Below are 14,125 nucleotides of genomic sequence, written 5' to 3' on the forward strand. Positions count from 1 at the left end.
TGTACAAGGCATCTTGAGGTCAGAGCTGAGCGGTCTCTGGTCTGTAGCATCCAAGGGGAAGGATCTGAGAGAAAAGATTTTTTAAAGAGCTGAACAGCAGACCTTAGAATTCAGTGCTTTATTCTGCTTTAGTAAGACCATGATTGCCATATATATATATATATTTTTTTTTTTAACAATGTAGACTGTTTAGAGTTTATAAGATGCATTTTTAGAATGTCATTTATTGTGTGCTCTGATAACACACTATTTCATTGCTAGGTTTGTTTTTGGGAATCTAGGTGTGTTTAACTCAAATTCTCTGTGTAGGGTCTGTGTTCAGGCCTTTGATACTTAGCATGTTTATTTTTTATTTCCAACCAGAAAACTCTTAACAACAGAATCTTTTGTTTTTCTTTTTGTCACAATGACAAAATCACTGCAAAATTTTTAGCAAAACAGCTATATTTTCTATGGCCACATTGGAATGTGCCCGTGATCCAGCCTCTACTTTCTCAAATACGTGGCAGCCAGAGTAGTTCAGGTCCTTACCATCTCTCCCTTTTATTACTGTAATTACATGACTACTTTTCTTACCTCCACTCTTATTTCGCCTCCTATTCATCAACCACACAGTTGTCAAACTGGATTTTGAAAGTACAGGTCTAAGAAAGTTGACAACACATGGAAAAGACTGCGTGTGAGTTATCTCAGAGATGCTGTGGTATGAATGGGTGCCACCCCTTTGAAGGGCAATATGGTCACATCTGTCAGAGTCATAAAAACGGGCGCTCTTTGACTTGAAATTCCACTTCCAGTAATTTGTCCTATGGACATCTTTGTACGCGCAAAGATTTATAAGTGAGGATGTCACTTATGGCATTGTTGATAATGACAAGATACTGGGCACAAGCTAAAGGACCATTCAGTGGCAGGAGCTATCAAACCGAATGATATTTGGATGATGGAATTTGTAAGGGCCACTTGCTGGTTACTCCTCTAGAATCCATTCCTTTTTGCCCCTTCCAAATGGTTGGTTGGTATTGACTCCCACTCCCACCTCCAGGGGTGAACCAATTGGTGGGAACCAGTCAGTCCATCATATTTCTATAGCCACAGAACCATTTCCTATAAAATAAAATCTTGTCCAATCAGAATGAATGTGAGGCTCAGAAGAGCTGCAGCCATGAGAGGAAAGCCTGGAGCTTCTAGGAGACCTGAAGGTGGACACTGCAGAAGGTGCTAACCCCAGGATTTGTGGCTGGAGGAAGGAGCCTATGGATGGCAAGCTAGATGACTTATTTCAGCTGGTTTGAAGTAAGTTGTCCTATATTTACTACCTTAAGGATTCTTGGTGCTGAAGAATGCTCAACAGCCATGAAGGAAAATGAGGTTGATCTTCTTTTGTCCATGTGGAATGATCTCTATGATACTTTGTACAATGAAGGGGCTAAACAATGTAGAAAATATTCCCTTCTTTGTAAACAAAAGGCTGTGAGAATGTGGCCATGTGTGTGCATGCGTGTGTGCCATGTGTATAAGTAGCCTCAGCCCATGCAGTGCCTTTGAACAAATTAGGACAAGGTCCTTGCTCTGGGGCAGCTGATGCAGCCCCATGCCATGGAGCAACTGGGAAGTGAGTATGCAATGGACTTGTCCCCTGGGCTGAGTGGCTTTGGGCACTACACACCTGTACAACAATATGCTATGGACATGATATATATGCTTGTATATACCTATATACATATATTCTATACATATATTCTATGTAGAATATATGTAAAACTAGAAATAGAGGTTGCTTCTGGAAAGACAAGACTTAGAGTTTGGTGGTAGTAAGCAGCAAGGAGTCTTGTCCGTCTGTACTGCACTTGGGGTGCGTCTGAATTTTGTTACCATGCATACAAATCGCTTTTCAAAATTTTCACTTAAACAAGTAAGAAAGCAAACAAAAATACAGATTTAATTTTAATTATTCCCTTGCTTAAAAAAAAAAGGAAAAACAAACTCTGGCATCATGCAAAGGTTACGGCTGGCCTCAGCCTGCGCCGCCTACCTCGTCTCTGGCTGCTCCCCTTCCTTCATGCTGCACTTGAGGTTTGCTTGAGATTCATCTCACAGAGCATGCTCCTTGGCTTTTGTACCATTTTACATGCTGTTCTGCTCTTCCCCACGCTCCACCCCAAGGACTATCGTCATCCTCTGGGGCCTTCTTCCTTGGAAGCACCCACAGGCTTTGGCGCTTTCCCCCTTCTTGCTCCTGCCACGGTTTTATTATAATTATTTGCTAATCTGTGAGTGAACTCTTTGACACCATTGACTGGACTTAGGACAGTCAGGGCTAGTGACAGGATGGGAAGAGGCATCTCATAGCTGTTCCATGAACAAAGGGAGGTAAGTTCAGATTCCAGCTGTCTTTTTGCTAGACTGTTCTATCCCTTTCAGACTTCTGTTCTCTTGCAGTTGCAAATTCTCATCTATGCTTTGTCTCTTGGCCCAGTAGCGATCAGCCAGGTTGTAGCAGAGTGAGGGTTTCCAGCCCAGAACAGATAGCATCTCCTCACCCTGAGTAGCTCAGGGGAGCCCTCTTTCCCTTCACCAAGGATGCATCTGAGATTCACAGCAGATCTGTCGACCCGTTCTTTGTCTGCTCTGACACATAAGCAGTCTGTCATGAAGTGTTCATCCGGCTTAAAAAATTGAGAAAGCTGGGAAGCAGAGGACAGGGAAAAGAACATTTGTGAAAATATAGCCAGCCACTTGGACATCCGTCCCACCCAGCAGTCTGCTTGCTTAGCCCAGTAACCTGGAGGCTCATTCAAGAGCTATTACCGTTCCTGGTAAGAGCCTTCGTTCCTGGTAAATAATTACCGAGCCCAGGAGAAATCTGCCCTGTGCACATAACATCGGTAAGGCTGTGGCTTTCCAGAAAGGAGACGTGGTGAGGCAACAGTGCACTCCTCATGCACACGGGGAAGCCGGCTGGGCTTGCTCAGGGAGGAGCTGAGCTGCCGCCAGGTTGGCCACTGCTAGAACATCGCAGGTGCTCGGGAAGGCCCTGGAGGACGGTGCGTAAGGAAGATGATGAGCCGTCAAACCCATTTCTGGTTTCAGCCTTCAAGAACAATGGTTGCTCGGGGATGCTAGTGTTGGGGTCTGGGGAAGATGCGGTGTCCCGGGCATCGGACGACAGGTTCGGGGCTGCTGCTAGTCTAATATAGTGTCTTTGTATGAATGAGAAAAAAAAAAAGAAGCTCCCCTTCTGGGCTGACACGGCCCCCCACTTGGGCCTAAGGCTTGCAAGCTGGAGGTGCCTCCGTCCGAAGGAAGAGTGTCCATTACTCTGGGGGGGCACGACCCCAGGCCTGGCACCTAGGCCTCAGCTCCCACTCACCCTCCCAGCTGGGAGCTATTACGTAGCAGCACAGGAGCCGCTGTACAGCGGTGCTTGTGGCCCAGACGGCATCACTCTGGGGACACTTAGAAAGGCGAGGTGTAGAGAAAAGTGAATTGGTAACTGACGGTTCTAACATTAGTTGGAGTTGTTCTTCCCAAAGTGTGGAACTCCTTATCAGAATCACGTCAAGTCCTTGAGGAGAATGCATATTCCCGGGGCCCACCTCAGAATAACGGAATTAAACTCTCTGAAGGGAGGGGCCCAGCAATGGGGATTTGTAACCAGCTCCCTAGATGTTTCTAATGCCCTCCAAAACCCACAAAATGCTGGCTTAGGGACTGTTCTGTCAGAAGCCCTTGGGATCTGCATATTTGGGAATCTAGAACTATCTGTCTGGACACAGGAAAAACAGACCGCACCTCCTCTGCGCTCTGCAGTGTCATTTTGTGGGCCCCCGAGGTCCTCCTGAAGGCTGCCGCTCTGGGGTTAGGGCTGATGTCATTCATTTTTCTGGCAGCACTGCTTTGTTGTTTCTAAAAAGCAGTTTTAAGAGTGCCACATTTTAGGATAAAAACTCTAGGAATCTTGAAACAAAGAGTGGGTACAGCTCATAATGCCACACTTGTCTTTCCTCCTCAGCCTCAGGCTCACTTCCTGCCGCCTGGTCCTGTGGTAGAGAATGTTTCAGGCCGAATCCCATTAAAGGAATTCTTCTGGAGACACTTTGTTTCCATCTTATATGAAGGTTAAGTTACATTATCCTAAATTCCAAGGGGCTGATTAGCTTGCTTTGTTAAACTGGTATTTCTGTCATTTTGAGTAATGCTTGAAATATGAATGCGATTGCCCGTATCTGGCCACCCCTCTTTTATCTAGAGAGTTTCACTGGAGCAGAACTTGGGCTGAACTCACATGTGCAGATACCCATTGCTCTGGGCCACAGGGAGGCGCTTATACAACTCAGCCTCCCTCCCTTGGGGGGATGAAGTCATTCATACACATTGTTCACTCCTGTAGAAGGAAAGTTTGTGTCCCCTCAAAATTCATGCATTAAGTCCCAACTTCCAATGTGAGGATCCTTGGAACTGGGGCCTTTGGGAGGAGATTAGGTCTTAAGGGTAGAGCCCTCATGAATAGGGATTAGTGCCCGAATGAAAGAGATCCGGAGAGCTGCGTTGCCCCATGCCTCACCCCCTGTGAGGACTCATCAAGACAATGGCCATCTGTGAACTAGGAGACAGGTCATCATCAGCAGACACTGAGTGTGCTGGTATTTTGGTCTTCCCAGCCTTCAGAACTGGGAGAAATAAATGTTCCCTAAGCCACTCAGTTTATGGTATTTTTGTTACAGTGGCCCGATCTAAGACATTCACGTTGTCATCTTTGTGTCAAGCACAGAGCAAGACGTGTTAGTGTGAGAGGTTGAGCAGGGTGTTTGATCTACACTCCGCCGTCCGTTATGGCAGCCACCAGCCTCACGTGGCTACTGGGCACTTGAAAGTTCCCAGTGGAGATATGCTGGAAGTGTAAAATACACACCAGACTTCAAAGACCTCATAGGAAAAAAAAAAAAAAAAGCATGTGAGATATGTCATTAACAATCGTTTTATATAGATTGCATGTTGAAATCATAATATTTTGGATATATTAGGTTAAATAAAATTCATTATTAAAAGTAATTTTACTTCTTTCTTTTTAGAATGAGTCAGCTAGAAAACTAAAAATCACAGATAGAACTCACATTATATTATTATTGGACAGTGCTGTTCTAGAGGGTGGGAAGGACATGTAACTGATAATCATAAGGCCGTGTGATTACTGTTGGGTTAGTAGGACAGGGCGAGCTAGGGGCAGTTTGAAAAAGTCCTAACTCAGCCTTGGGAGTTAGGAAAAGGCTTCTGGGAGGAGGTGATATCTAATTGAGACCCAAAAGCTGAACAGGAGGGAGGTACAGAGTGAGGTGGTGAGGGGTGTTGGAGGTGACAGGGTGTGGTGCATTGGGGAGCTGTAAGCAGTTCAGGGAGGCTGTTGCTGGATGATAGGGGGTGGGAGAGAAATCTCTGGAGAAGGAGGGAGGCAGCAGGGTATGGGGAGGAGGCACTCTACTTCTTTCTGCGAGGCCTCGGCCGAGGCCGAGCTCTGACTTCCTTTTCCTGGTAGTGGAATTGGAGGTATTAGAAATGAACGGATATTTGGTTTCCTTTCCACCTGGGGCAGGCCATGGAGGGGGAGGAAATGCTTAGCAGTATTGGGGGTAGGAGAAAAGTGTTTAAATATTTTTAAATATTTAAATATTTAAATATTTGCCCCACACTTGGCAAAAGCCAAGTGTGGAACTGATGAGCTAGAGCAATTCTTATCAATGAGAGTATATATATATATATATATATATATATATATATATATATGCTTTGTAAATGTAATGCTCCTGTATAAATATTACTTTATGATGCTCAGTTGACCCTTGATCTGTCTATAAGAATATTGAAATGATAAATTCTATGTCTGGGAAAATTGCAATACTTGCTTCAGATTTCAGCCTATTTTATTTTTAGAAGAGGTGATTTTCAGCAACAGCAGTCTTCACAAGGATAATAACAATCCCTTTTAAAGCAGAAGACTCTGAAGAGAGTAGCAGTTCTGATGCCAAAGGGTCACAGTGTCCTAGGAATGGCCCAGCCCAGGATATCACACCATGCTACCTTCTCATAAGGTACTGCGCATCCAAAAGTGAAGAGACCAAAGACTTTTACAGAGCGTCAGAGTCTCTCAGTTCTCACACGGCGCATCTTTACTCAGATGCCCATTGTCATCAAAATTCCAACAGAGCAATAAACTAAATGCTTGGCGTGGGACGTTCAGGAAGTTTCGCTTCTGTGTGTGGTTTGGCTTTGCTCTTAACACACAGTAAAACTGTTAGCATCTGGGAGTACGTTTATCTGGAAGCGGTTAGTTTGCGCATCGCTTTCTTTGCTTTGAGCTTTCTCTAGGGATTGGGGAAGAGCAGAATTTGTCCCCAGCAAATGGTTTTCTTTTAAATTTTTTTTTTTTTTTTTTTTTTTTTTTTTTTTTTGCAAATGGTTTTCCACAGATAAATGTCCTTCGGCCCCTGGGAGGCCCAGAACTGGATTACTTCCTCCTAAGAAAAGAGATTCTCCAGTAAAGGGGATGGCTTTGGACATTTGTCCACTCATCCTTTTTTTTTTTTTTTTTTTTAATTTATTGAGCACCTATTGTGTGCCAGGGACAATACTGGTCCCTGAGAAGAGGTGAATTAAGAAAGAGCCCTTTTTTGGATCAAGCTTCTAAGCAGGTCGGAGAGATCCGCGTGAATTCAAAGAAGCCTCAATGCGGTTTAGGGACAGTGAGGGTTAGTGGTGAAGCTGTGAAGGCTGCGAAGGGAGGGAGGCCTCAGGGCTGCTGGGGGGCGGTCGGGCAGGAGAGCCTCCCCCTGAGAGCACCGGCTTGTGTGGGGAGTTGTGGGCTGGTGAGCAAAGCACAGGAAAGAGAAAGTGCGGGCCGGGCCTGGCTGGTTGGGGAAGAATCAGGAAGAACCTGGTTGAGGGGAGCGAACCTCCCCAGGAGAGTTTGCAGTTGCACAGTGGGGAGGTCTAGGCTGTGGAGAAAGGACCCCGGGGGTGAAGCCTGCAGGTGGGAGGGGAAGGCGGGCTCTGTGGGGCGTCTGTCCGGGTCACTTGGAAACTGCAACTGGCACTTCCTTTTCTCTCTGAAGTGTGTCCAGCCTCGGGGAGCCCCAGGAAGGGGCGGCATGGCCACCCAGGGTCCCCGGGCCGCAGGGAGGGAGTGTGCGGGCACTTGCCCCCCGCGGGCTTCCCTCTAGGAAGGGGCCTGGGTGCCCAGCAGGGAAGCGTGAGTCGGCGCCCCCAGGCTGGCCGGGCCGCGGGGCCCAGGACGACTCGGGTGGCAGGGGCCCGCGTGCAATGTGACGGTCCCCTTGGCCGCCGGCCACTGTTCCCACCGCGCGCTGCCGCCCCACCCCGAGGCAGGATGCCCTGCCCTGCGGAGCCGTTGGAAGGGATAAAGACATTTGTTTTGGAACTGGAAGCTTTCCTGGCACTGCGGGGAAAGGCGTCGGTGCCCCCCCAGCTTGCCCGCCCTCCGCACCGTCCCGAGTAGGTCGCGGTTACACCTGCCCGGGCCCAAGCCTCCCGGGACAGCGGCGCCGGCACCCAGGGCCCTGGGCGGAGCAGCAGGAGACCCTACTCCCAGAGCCCAGCGCAGCCTTGCCCCTCACCTCCCTTATTAGGGCAACTCTGCCCTGTGAGATTGCACCGAGCCACCGAGCCACCGTGAAGGGGGACGCCGGGCACCTGTCCAGGTGGTGAAGCGGCGGTCTCACTCGTCACCTGCTTAGCAACATTGAGCAATCGGGTGCATTTTTTAAATGCTCCAGAGGCTTCTGTGAACTCTAAACCTGAGGTTCACTCCTGATAGTAGAGCTGCCTTTGGCAGGAGCACGCTGGCCACAAGAGGGGCCTGGTAAAATAGGGCCCGGGGCGCCTTTGGCTGCTCCGCAGGGCAGCTGGCCCCTGCACTGGAAACGCCCTTGTGCAACACACCTGTAGACAGACACCTACCTGCTGGGTACCTATAATTGCCAACTGCTTATTGTGTGAGGAAGACACTACAGGAGGTTTTTTTTCTTTTTAAGTAACCTCTACACCTAACATGGGGGCTCGAACTCACAACCCCAAGGTCAAGTCACACGCTCCACCGACTGAGCCAGCTGGGCACCCTACTCCAGTTTTCACTTAAGCTATGCTATGTGGTACTAACCAGGAAATTGTTCGGATAGCCAATTATCTCTGGTGGTTATGTTTTGGCTAACCTCTCAGGAGGAAGAAATTAAGATATTGGAAGTCATTTTGCTTTTCATTGTCCCAAGCTGGTAAGATGTGTCATCCTTTGATAAAGAACAAAACCCAAAAGTCTACCCTTTTTCTAAGTCACCGTTGTTCCGTGTAAGTATAACTTAAACAGGGGATGAAGACCATGGATTTGCCGAATCAACAAACAGTGTAACATTGCAGTTAAGGACATTCAGTCTGAAGACCCAGCCACTAAGCCAGATCTTCCCAGCGCTGTGCCACCCTGGGCAAGTCACTCTATCTTCTCGAGTTTCTTTATCTGTCAAAGGGGGACACAAATAGTCCCTGCCCCATTAGGCCATTGTGAGGATTAAAAGGAAACCCAGGTAAAGGTACTGGGTAAATATTTAGTGACGTTGTTACGTGCTACTCTGTGCTAGGGAAAGATGAGCAGAATATGGACCCTCTTTATAGGAGTTCCAAGTCCACTGGGGTAGCAGAAACGGACTTATATAAATAGCATGGAAATACAAGCATGTAGAGTGTGCTCGTGAACTCAGAAGCACTCATTAGGGAATTAGGGAAGACTTCACAGGAGAGGCAACCCCTTGCTGAGATTGAAGGATGATCAGGAGTTTGTTCACCATGGGCAGCCCAGGTGGCTCAGTGGTTTAGCGCCGCCTTCGGCCCAGGGTGTAATCTTGGAGACCCGAGATCGAGTCCCACGTTGGGCTCCCTGCATGGAGCCTGCTTTGCCCTCTGCCTCTCTCTCTCTCTGTCTCTCATGAATAAATAAATAAATAAAATATTAAAACAAAAAAAGTTCGTTCACCAGGCAGACAGAGGTGGAGAAGAATCTTCTGGACAGCACCAGAAGCTGGTACAAAGAGAAGCAGGAAAGTGCATGGTCCAATCAGAGAACCATAGGAGTTATTGAAAGGTAAATATTTTAAAAGAATAAAAGCATGATACTCATAGAATTATAAGTCGAATGTCTGTCAATGGTTTTATTTAACTCATTAATTAATAAGGAAACCAGGAAAGATGTTACAAGTGGTTCAAAGGAGAACTCAAAGAGCATTCCTATGTAAGTGACCAGAAAATCATTTAAAGGGCAGCCCTGGTGGCTCAGCGGTTTAGCGCCGCCTTCAGCCCAGGGCCTGATCCTGGAGATCGAGTCCCACATCGGGCTTCCTGCATGGAGCCTGCTTCTCCCTCTGTCTGTGTCTCTGCCTCTCTCTCTGTGTCTCTCATGAATAAATAAAATCTTTAAAAAAATCATTTAAATAATTTACAAATAGATACAAAACTGGTCAATATTCACAGGACAAAAACTGCATCTCCGGGGACACAGTTTGCCTTTCTGTGGCCAAGAATCAGTTACCTGACTTCCAGTGAATAAAAATATAGAAACAAAAATATAAAATAGTCCACAGCTTATGGAAATAAAATGTAGTCTACCAATTATAGCAATAAAATAGCTCAGGGGCGCCCGGGGGGGCTCAGTGGTTGAGCATCTACCTTTGGCTCAGGGTGTGATTTTGGAGTCCTGGGATCGAGTCTCACATTGAGCTCCCTACAGGGAGACTGCATCTCCCTCTGCCTGTGTCTCTGCCTCTCTCTGTGTGTCTCTCATGGATAAATAAATAAAATTTTTAAAAAGAGAAATAAAACAAGGAAAAGATGAAGGTGATTTGGTAGGATGCATTGAACAGGACACCCAGTAATCTTTTTTTGGCTCATTTCAAAAATGTTCATAGTTTTTCCTGATAGTGGGTTTGTTTTATTGGAGAACCAGAGGGGAGAGTGGGAGGTCGATGAGAGGGAGATGGGGCCTGAGGTGCAGACAGGGACCAAGTGTAGAGCCCCAACCTTCATGCTGGGGAGTCAGAATTTTACTCTGCAGCCTGTGCTGCAAAGCGTGGATTGTGGGAGACTGAGGCTGGAGTATGGGGCCCAGGGGAAGAAGCCAGGAGATGTTGAATCATGCAGGGAGAATGGAGATGAGGCATGGGAGTGAACCGGTTATGAAATGAGGAGACATTTGGGGGTGACTCAGGTTTTAGGAGGACAGAGGATATGCCTGAGGAGCCTTTGAGGGAAGAGGCCTTCTGTGCATATACCCGAGAGTGCTATTTTCTCAGGAGCTCTCACGGAGTCATTTGGAGCTGTGGACCTTCAACTCTGACCTGACCTCTCAGTTAAAGAGAAGAACTTTCCAACAGAGAGCTTTCTTGGGAGAAATCACATACATTGATTTTTCTGTCTGGATTTTCTTTTTCTTTCTTTTTTTTTTTTTTAAAGGCAGCAAATAGCTTTAGAGCCCCCCCTCCCCTTTTTTTTTAAGATTTTATTTATTTATTCATGAGAGACACACACAGAGAGAGAGGCAGAGACACAGGCAGAGGGAGAAGCAGGGCCCATGTGAGGAGCCGGATGTGGGACTCGATCCCAGGTCTCCAGGATCACGCCCTGGGCTGAAGGCGGTGCTAAACCGCTGAGCCACCCGGGCTGCCCAGGATTTTCGAAATACTCTGATTCCCAAGATATGGTTTGGAAAGATCATATGTAAAACTTCTCTCCCTAACCCATTTGGATCCCTTGCTTCTGTCACGTAGATGGGTGCTCCTTTCGCCGTGCCTCTATTGCCCTACCCACACCCATTCTCCTCACCTGGCTCCCTGGTCCTTGTCTTCTGGTTGGGTTTGGTGCCTGGAGTGTAGACGGGGAGAGAGGCCAGAGTATTTGTTTCTGCAGGTCCTGCCTCTTTGGCAGAGCCCCTCCAGGACAACAGCCACTGTGGGCTTCAGCTCCCAGCCAGGCCGTCCGACTCCTTTTCCTCCCTTTGCCTCTCCAGGCCTGAGAATGTGCAATGGGTTGAATAGAGCCGCCCCAAAATTCCTGTGTTGAAGGTACCTCAGACCATAACCTTGTTTAGAATAGTGGGATATAATTGCAGATATTATTAGTTAAGATGGGGTCATACTGGAGTAGGGTGAGCCCCTAATCCAATATGGCTGGTGTCCTTATAAAATAGGCGAAATTCAGACATAGTCACACAGGGAGAATCCCATGTGAAGACTGGACTTCTGCTGCCACAAGCCAAGAAACTGCCAGCATCTAGGAGAGGGACCTCAAACAGTTTTCACCAGAGCCTCCAAAAGGGACATGGCCTTGTCAACACCTTGATTTCAGTCTTCTGGACTCCAGAACCGTGAGACAATAAATTGCCATTGGTTGAGCCACTAGTCTGAGGTAACTAGTTGGGGCAGCTCTAGCAGATGAATACAGGGTGCTAACAGCTTTCTGCTGTTGCTGGTTCCTTAGCGCCAGCTGTACCTCCAAATAATGATCTCTTCATCAAAAAGTCTTTTCAGAACTTCCGGGTTGTCCCTCTCTGGCCAGGACCATCACTATAGATTTGCTGTTACGCACCAGCCATATGATGTCCCCCTCCCCCTTTGCCTTCCCTGTTGCGAAATGGTACGTTCCTGATCTTTATACGCTCTTCTGAGTTGTTTCCTATCAGAGCCACTGTTGGTGGTAAACTCGGGAGTATGATTGTAGAGAGCAGTTCGCATCTTCCGAGCCTGCCCCCTCTGTGAATGGCAACACGCCAGAGAAGGTGGTAGCAGGAAACACACGCATCACTTCCTTGTTTTCAATGGCAGGCAAACTCTTGATTGTTGGTGCCTAGGATCTGGATGACTTGCTCGGCATTCTAGGCCCTCGTGCTTGTATTTCCATATCGGGATCACATCCATGTAGGGGTCTTCACCTTAAAACCAGGAAAAGCAATATTAGACCTAAATAGATACACTTGTTTGTGTCAAGCCTTCGTGTCGCAAAAGGGCCTGTTGTGTGCTGTGGAGTGGTGCATCCTGTCTGCTCTCGAAAGCTGGAAACACAAATATCTCTTTATCCCAGCAGCGCTTTTTTTTCTCTTGTTACGAGTCTCCGAACAAAGCTTGGCCTGTATTCTTTGGCTGGGTTTCCAGATTTCTCCCCTCCCCAGCACAATGAAAAGAACTCTTCTCAGCCCTAGTAGGCTTATTTATTTTCTCCAGTTAAGACAAGACACATCACCAGTCATTATCGGGGGTGATAAAGTGACACTTGAGCAAGGTCATACAGATGGCAGATGTCCATACTGTTAATTTTCTCAGACTTGAAATCCCAGCATCTGTGCTTTTAACTGTCAGTGGGCCTTCTGTGTTTAAAAGCTGGTTCGATTTATCTCGATTCTGGAACTTTCCCTTCATAGAATGTTGTGCCAAACAGGTGGATCTGTGGTGGTTTGAGAATACTCATAGCGCTGCAGTAATAAAGTTTACAATAATAAATTTCTTTCATATTGTTACTTCATGTTTTCCAGTAGTTTTCACAGTCGTTCTATTCATAAAAACCCTCTGGACGATCAGAGTAGTTGATCCTGCCCCAACTTACTAAAAATCTTTTTCCTGGCCAGGGTAGTCCCTGATTTGTAGATAGTAAATAGGTAAGTATTTATTTTAATATTTTTACTCCTTATTCACAGTAGGTGACCGGGCTTTCCATTTTGGGGAGAATTATAAAATTGCATTTTAAAAAGTACAGATGAGGGGCACCCAGGTGGCTGAGCTGGTTAAGCATCTGCCCTCAATTCAGGTCATGATCCCCCCCTGGGATCACACCCCATGTAGGGCTCCCTGTTCAGTGGGGAATCTGCTTCTCCCTTTCCCTCTGCTCCTCCCCCTCTCTCACTAAATAAGTAAGTAAGTAAATAAATAAATAAATAAATAAGTAAAATCTTTTTAAAAAATAAAAGTACAGATGATGTATAAGTTTGACAAATATTTTTGAAGGTGGAATGACCAAAGTGTATAGGAAATCTTGGTCTTTGAAAATGCATATGATTCCCCATTCAGCAGAAAAATCCAGTTCCCCAGAAAGTTTTTTTAAAAATATTTTATTTATTTATTTATTCATGAGAGACACACAGAGAGAGGCAGAGACATAGGCAGAGGGAGAAGCAGGCTCCCTGTGAGAAGCCTGATGTAGGATGCTCAACACTGAGCCACCCAGGTTCCCCATCCCAGAAAGATTTTAGTGTATTCCGAATGAAAGTGGAATAGAAAGAAAAGTCAGAGGCTTTTCCCTTTGCCCAGACTTAATGGAACATGTGGGTCAGTTCTCATGGTTGTGGCTGAGCCACTCCAACTGAACTCAGCACCTTACAGGTATGTTTAGAGACCCAGCCACCCTCTGCCCAAGGCACAATTAGGGTTCCCTCCCCAGACCCAGGAATATGCCTGGGAAGGACTTGCTTGGTTTGTGAAGGCAGTGCCTCCTTGGGAAGCTGAGGCTGTGTCCCACTCCTACAATGAACTGAGCCCGACCTCAAGTGTCCTGGGGTCCAGCCAGGAGCAGGCTGCACAAGGCTCTTGTAGGACCGTCCAATGTTCACATGCTGTCCTGGTTCCCTACAGATGCTCTAACAAAGTACTACAAGCATGATGGCTTATAAACAATAGATATTCATTCTCTTACAGTTCTGGAAGGCCCTGGACCTTCAGAGGACTACAATCCAGGTGTTGGCAGGGTTAGTCTCTTCTGTGAATTCTAAGGCAAGAGCTACCCCAGTCCCCTCTCATGGCTTCTGGTGTCCGCCCACCAGCTTTGGCATTCCTTGGCTTATAGATTCATCACTCCAATCTCTGCCTCTGTCTTCATCTGGCCTTCTCTGTATGTCTGTCCAAATTTTCCTTTCCTTTCCTTTTTTTTTTTAAGATTTTATTTATTTATTCATGACAGACACACACACACACAGAGGCAGAGACACAGGCAGAGGGAGAAGCAGGCTCCATGCAGGGAGCCCGACGTGGGACTCGATCCCAGGTCTCCAGGATCACACCCTGGGCCAAAGGTGGCACTAAACCTC

The 14,125-nt window shown here is 46.9% G+C and overlaps 1 long non-coding RNA gene across 1 annotated transcript; it reads right to left on the reverse strand.

Annotated features, from left to right (window-relative positions):
- Positions 1-1,934: 1,934 nt before the first annotated feature.
- LOC125754455 (uncharacterized) lies at positions 1,935-12,113 on the reverse strand. The gene is made up of 2 exons (XR_007408721.1): positions 10,879-12,113; positions 1,935-2,687 (listed from the first exon to the last, which is right to left on the reverse strand). It is a non-coding gene; the product is annotated as an uncharacterized LOC125754455 (long non-coding RNA).
- Positions 12,114-14,125: the final 2,012 nt, after the last annotated feature.

The sequence above is a fragment of the Canis lupus genome, chromosome 36 (genome assembly GCF_003254725.2).
Source record: "Canis lupus dingo isolate Sandy chromosome 36, ASM325472v2, whole genome shotgun sequence".
Taxonomy (NCBI): domain Eukaryota; kingdom Metazoa; phylum Chordata; class Mammalia; order Carnivora; family Canidae; genus Canis; species Canis lupus.